General features: G+C 39.8%; 1 protein-coding gene across 3 annotated transcripts in view; it reads left to right on the plus strand.

Annotated features, from left to right (window-relative positions):
• The first annotated feature begins 765 nt into the window (after positions 1-765).
• Positions 766-5624, plus strand: part of LOC139761033 (uncharacterized) — a 43582-nt gene continuing 38723 nt past the window's right edge. For 2 of the 3 annotated variants that reach the window (XM_071684786.1, XM_071684785.1), the window contains exon 1: positions 766-837. The gene's annotated coding sequence lies outside the window, so the exon portion shown is untranslated. Of the gene's footprint in view, positions 910-5624 lie in introns of all 3 variants that reach the window. The other variant, XM_071684783.1, reaches the window with a different exon arrangement.

Raw genomic sequence — 5624 nt, forward strand, 5'->3', positions numbered from 1 at the left:
TTTATGACAAATGATGAAATATTGAGAGTTTCACTGGGAATTCCAGTTTACTGTTTAATCTACCATTCATTTCAACTGCTGTCAATCTTATCCTTCTCCATTTTGTCTCTATCCGTATTCCCTGTTTCTCCCTATATTTCCTCCCCCCCCTCTTCATTCTCGTATTTATCCATCTCTATTTGTCTCCATTTCTCTTGTTTGCATGTTGTTTCCCATCCCTTATCCGTAAATGATTTATACACATATACTCTCCTATTTTCCCTCTGTTCCATTTAAGTTTCCCCTTTCTCTTTCCTCTTTCCCGTTCCCTCCTCTTATTATATATTCGTTTCCAGTACTTATTTCCCGATTCGTCTATTACGATCCACCTCTATTCCCTATTTCTCCTCCAGTTCATCCTTCTTCACCAGCTACGTCGCCTCATTTGCTCTTTCCTACTTGAGTTCCCTCCTTCGTCTCCTATTCCCTATTTCTCCTCCAGTTCTTCCTTCTTCACCAGCTACGTCGCCTCATTTGCTCTTTCCTACTTGAGTTCCCTCCTTCGTCTCCTATTCCCTATTTCTCCTCCAGTTCTTCTTCTTCACCAGCTACGTCGCCTCATTTGCTCTATCCTAACTCACTCGTCGTTCCCTCCTTCGTCTCCCATTCCCTCCTATCCCCTATCCCCATGGGCCAAGGCCGCGCCAATCCCCCGCGTCCATCCCTGGCTAGGAAGAGGCAGACGATGCGCTTGGGCGGCCGACGGGGGCTCAGTTTAACGCGAGACTTGGGGTCGACTGCACGTACCCCTTCCCCCTCGCGTCCACGGCCAACCCATACCATCTCTAACACACCCCTGTGAGTCGTGAGGAGTGTGCGTCCACATACTCACTCGCCGTGTGGCGAGGACTCACAAGGCCTCATTATTAGGTACCCAGGTCGTTAAGCCCCTCAGCTAAAGTGCGTGTATTTCTCTCGCTCTTACGTGTAAGGGTCTCGTAGAGCAAGTGCCGCAAACGAACTCTTTCACAGATGGGACGAACGCACTATGAGGATTCGTGAGTGCGAAGACACACTCAGAGTGTCTTAACTCCATTATCTACGCACTATGAGGATTCGTGAGTGCGAAGGCACACTCAGAGTGTCTTAACTCCATTATCTACGCACTATGAGGATTCGTGAGTGCGAAGGCACACTCATAGTGTCTTGACTCCAATATCTACGCATTTTTGAGTATCATATGTGCTCAAGATATACACAAGTGTTCAATATATATATATATATATATATATATATATATATATATATATATATATATATATATATATATATATATATATATATATATATATATATATATATATATATATATATATATATATATATATAATACATATAGCCTGTATTTTCTATATCTCGTGTGTGAGACCTATAGCAAAACTGTGAACAAGACGTATGGAGCTGCTCTTCTCCAAGATGTTGCATGATGTTGCATGAGCAATGGTCATGCCATGCGCTGACACTCAGTGATTGATGGAACAGCAACGGTGACATTTAAAGACCACTTCAATATAACAATGAGGATGAAAATAAAAAGACGCCGTGACTGTAAATGTTCAGTGTCTAACAAACCATGTCATCAATGCTTAGAAACAGCATTTACGAATATCTAATAACTGCATTTCTAATGTTCAGAAATCGAAACACCTTATGTCTAAAAACCGTATCTTCAATTTCTAGAAACCGTGTTTTCAACAAGAAACCACATCTTAGATTGAAGTTCTAGAGATGTGGTTTCTTAACGCCTTAAACACGACGGTACGACACTTTAGCACGACGGTACGAGCCTTGAGCATGACGGTACGACCCTTCAGCACGACGGTGCGACCCTTGAGCATGACGGTACGACCCTTCAGCATGACGGTACGACCCCTAAGGTCGAAGGCCCCTAGGGTCGTATACCGTCGTGCTCAAGGGTCGTATACCGTCGTGCTCAAGGGTCGTATACCGTCGTGCTCAAGGTCGTATACCGTCGTGCTCAAGGGTCGTATACCGTCTTGCTCAGGGGTCGTACCGTCGTGTGCGAGGGTCGTCCTATCTCATACTTAGCAACTTTTGTGATTGGTCTCTGCTTCTGGTGGGCAGATCAAACAGGTAAGTCAAAAGTTCTCTATTATTTCAGGCAGGCTTTCTAGAAGACTTGTGATGATAGATCCCCAATTACTTAAGACGGTAATTAAGAGTTCTAATTTAGGATAGATGATCTATCAATAAATAGATAAATTCTCCTACATGAAAATTAACATGTATGATTATTTAGCTGGGCTAAATTCTAGACCTAATAATTGCCATAGTCTAATTTAGGTTAGATGATCTATCAATAAATAGATATATTTTCCTACATGAAAATTACCATGTATGATTATTTAGCTGGGCTAAATTCTAGACCTAATAATTGCCATGGTCATTAAGACGTCACCTGTAAGCACCAACTGAATTACCTTGATCACTTCCTTCATGTGTTCAAGGTAATTCGAAATCCCATTCACGTTCTCACTACATATATGTATAGAAAATTGATGGTACTAGTATAGAAATACTTGGGATAGATTGTTAGTACATAACCCTAGATTTATAGATCGTATATATGCTAAATGTGTATTTGATTACAAGCTGTTACGTATTACCACGTAATACATTATTATTGGTTGGCTATTTGCAATGAAAAAATATTAGAATTTTGACAACCTCAATAGTAGTTTATAGTCTATTTTCTAAACCTGCTAACTTCTAACTTCAAAACATCTAACCAGATACATCATCCCACTAGTTTTATCAACGGTAAAAAGGCATTGACGAAAGAAATGCTCTCTAAACAGTTTTCGTATTTTCCTTTGGACCCGCAACGGTAAACAGGGGCGAGGTGAAAATCGAAGGTAAACAGAGGGTTAAAGGTGCCAAGCAACGGCAAACAGGGGGTAAGAGGTGCCAGCAACGGTAAACAAGGGGAAGCTTATCAAACAGGGGAGAGATGCCAAGTAACAGGCTACGGCGAGAGGGACACAGAGAAAAAACGGGGAACAGATACTAATAGGAAAACAGGGAAAACATAGCAAGCGAATGGTGAGAAAAACGGTAAACACGGAAATGGGAGCATAGAAATTGGGAAATGCGGGATGGATACCCAGGGAAAATGGGAGATATGAAGAGTAATGCTGAGAAGAGAAGAAAAACTAAAGGATTTTCTGGAAAAATGGGAAGGCCGGGGAAGAACACTGACAGAAAACAGGAAGCTGGAGGAAAGATGCTAAGAGAAAACGAGAAACTTGGGAACAGATACCGAGAAAACGGGATGCTCGAGGTCAGAAAGAGGGATTCTACGTCAAGGAGAAAATATGAAACCCATGCACGTATGATAGAAAATGGGAAACAGGGCACCAAATGTAAGAAAATGGGCAGGTGGCATTATAGGATGGAAAATCAAGAAGTGTGCGTGTGTGTGTTTGTCTGTGTGTGTGTGTGTGTGTGTGTGTGTGTGTGTGTGTGTGTGTGTGTGCGCTTTATTCCACTAACCCTTTGATTCTAACACCCAACAGAAAAGTCTAGATTTCTAATTAATCTAACCGGCGGACTGTCATCTAAACGTATTAAGTTCCCGCAATAATTATCAAATCTTAAACATCTGGCACCTGTCAGTCTGTAAATTAATTCTAAACTGATGTATATAAATATATGTATATACATTATATGTATATATATATGCACATCGGTCCCTGGTTCGATCCTGGCTGTTGGAGGTCTGTATGTTCTATGAAGATGCGCGTTCCTATGTACTTTGTTCGTAGAGATAGAGGGAGAGAGAAATAGAGAGAGAGAGAGAGAGAGAGAGAGAGAGAGAGAGAGAGAGAGAGAGAGAGAGAGAGAGAGAGAGAGAGAAAAGATACATAGATATGTCCATGAATAGGGAAAAAAGATATTCGACAAATATCGATAATTCAAATTCTAATGAGATACACAAAATCCCATCTGACTTACTTTTTAAAATTTGGAACCTTTCTTTTTTCTTAATTTGGTTCAAATCTCTGAAAATAACTGATAGAAAATCACGTGAATTACATTACGAAAATGGAATCGGTTCCCTTCAAACGCATGCACATTTGCAAACTCAATCGGCTGGATGTTTGGTAGATGTTTTGGGAGGCCAGAAGTGTGCCAAGTTAATGTTGGAAAGGAGGAGATAGGGTGGTGTCTTGCATCTTCTGATAAGATCAGAGATAACTCTGGTTGGGGGGTGGAGGAGGTCTTCTATCTCACAAGATGTATGCTAATGCCCTGCTTTTCCTTATCTTTCTTTTCATTTCTTTCTGCCGTTAAAAAGATTAGAGAGAATTAAAGAATATATATATTATATATATATATATATATATATATATATATATATATATATATATATATATATATATATTTTTTTTTTAGGGGCGAGAGTTTGTCCGTTTCTTGCACAATGATAAGAGCAGGTAAAGACAGTATAATGCAGTGTTCCGAGGGCAAAGTAGATAGATTCTTCTTTTTTTTTCATCTATTGCGCCTAACGGTACGACTTTTAGGTACGACGAAACAAACCCCGAGCACGACGGTACGACCATATAATGAACCAAGTTAACAAGCAGGTCTTTAATAGGCAGGTCTTTATACCAAAGGTCGTACCGTCGTGTTCAAAGGTCGTGGCCAGGCCAGCATACTCAAGTGGTCGTACCGTTGTGTTCAAAAGTCTTGGCCAGGCCAGCATACCCAAGTGGTCGTACCGTCGTGTTCAAAAGTCGTGGCCAGGCCATCATACCCAAGGGTCGTTCCGTCGTGTTACAAGGGTCGAAAACGTCGTTCTTTCGTGCTAAAGAGTCGTGTTCAATGTTCACACTGTGGTGCTCAAAGACCGAACGAAAATTGTCAAAGGTCGTACCACTTGTTTCCAAGGATTGTACTACCATGTTCACAAGTCGTACAACCCTTGTATTCAAGGACTCTACTACCTTGTTTACATGGTTTACAAGGGCTGTACTACCTTGTTCACACATTGTACAACCCTTGTTTTCAAGGACTCTACTACCTTGTTCACAGGTTGTACAACCCTTGTTTGCAAGTACTGTACTACTGTGCTCAAAGGAAGTAAAGTCGTATACAAAGAACTGTACCGACGTGTCTATCGGGGTCAATGAGGTGTTTGTTTCAAGAAAACCAAAAAAAATCATTCCTCCTCATTCTTTCCATCATAAATCAATTCCCAATTATCGATTTTGTACTTTCAATTAACGCCAATGAATATTAAAGGAATGGCCTTTTATTCTAATCTATCGCATGTTTTTAACCAGCTTTTTCATACCTAATTTCGATTTATATCATTCATCTTTCATTCAAGTTTAAGAAAATATATATCCCCATACATAATTTATATGTAACCATACTTAAATATATATCACCATACTTGAATATGTAGCACCATACTTAAATATATATCACCATACTTGAATATATATATATCACCTCACTCAAAAATGTTAATGTGATATAAATCATTATGCTTTCATTACTTCATATCTACAGAACAATATATCATTTATATCAATTATCGGATAATGTTATTCACA

Source organism: Panulirus ornatus, chromosome 39, assembly GCF_036320965.1.
Source record: "Panulirus ornatus isolate Po-2019 chromosome 39, ASM3632096v1, whole genome shotgun sequence".
Lineage (NCBI taxonomy): Eukaryota > Metazoa > Arthropoda > Malacostraca > Decapoda > Palinuridae > Panulirus > Panulirus ornatus.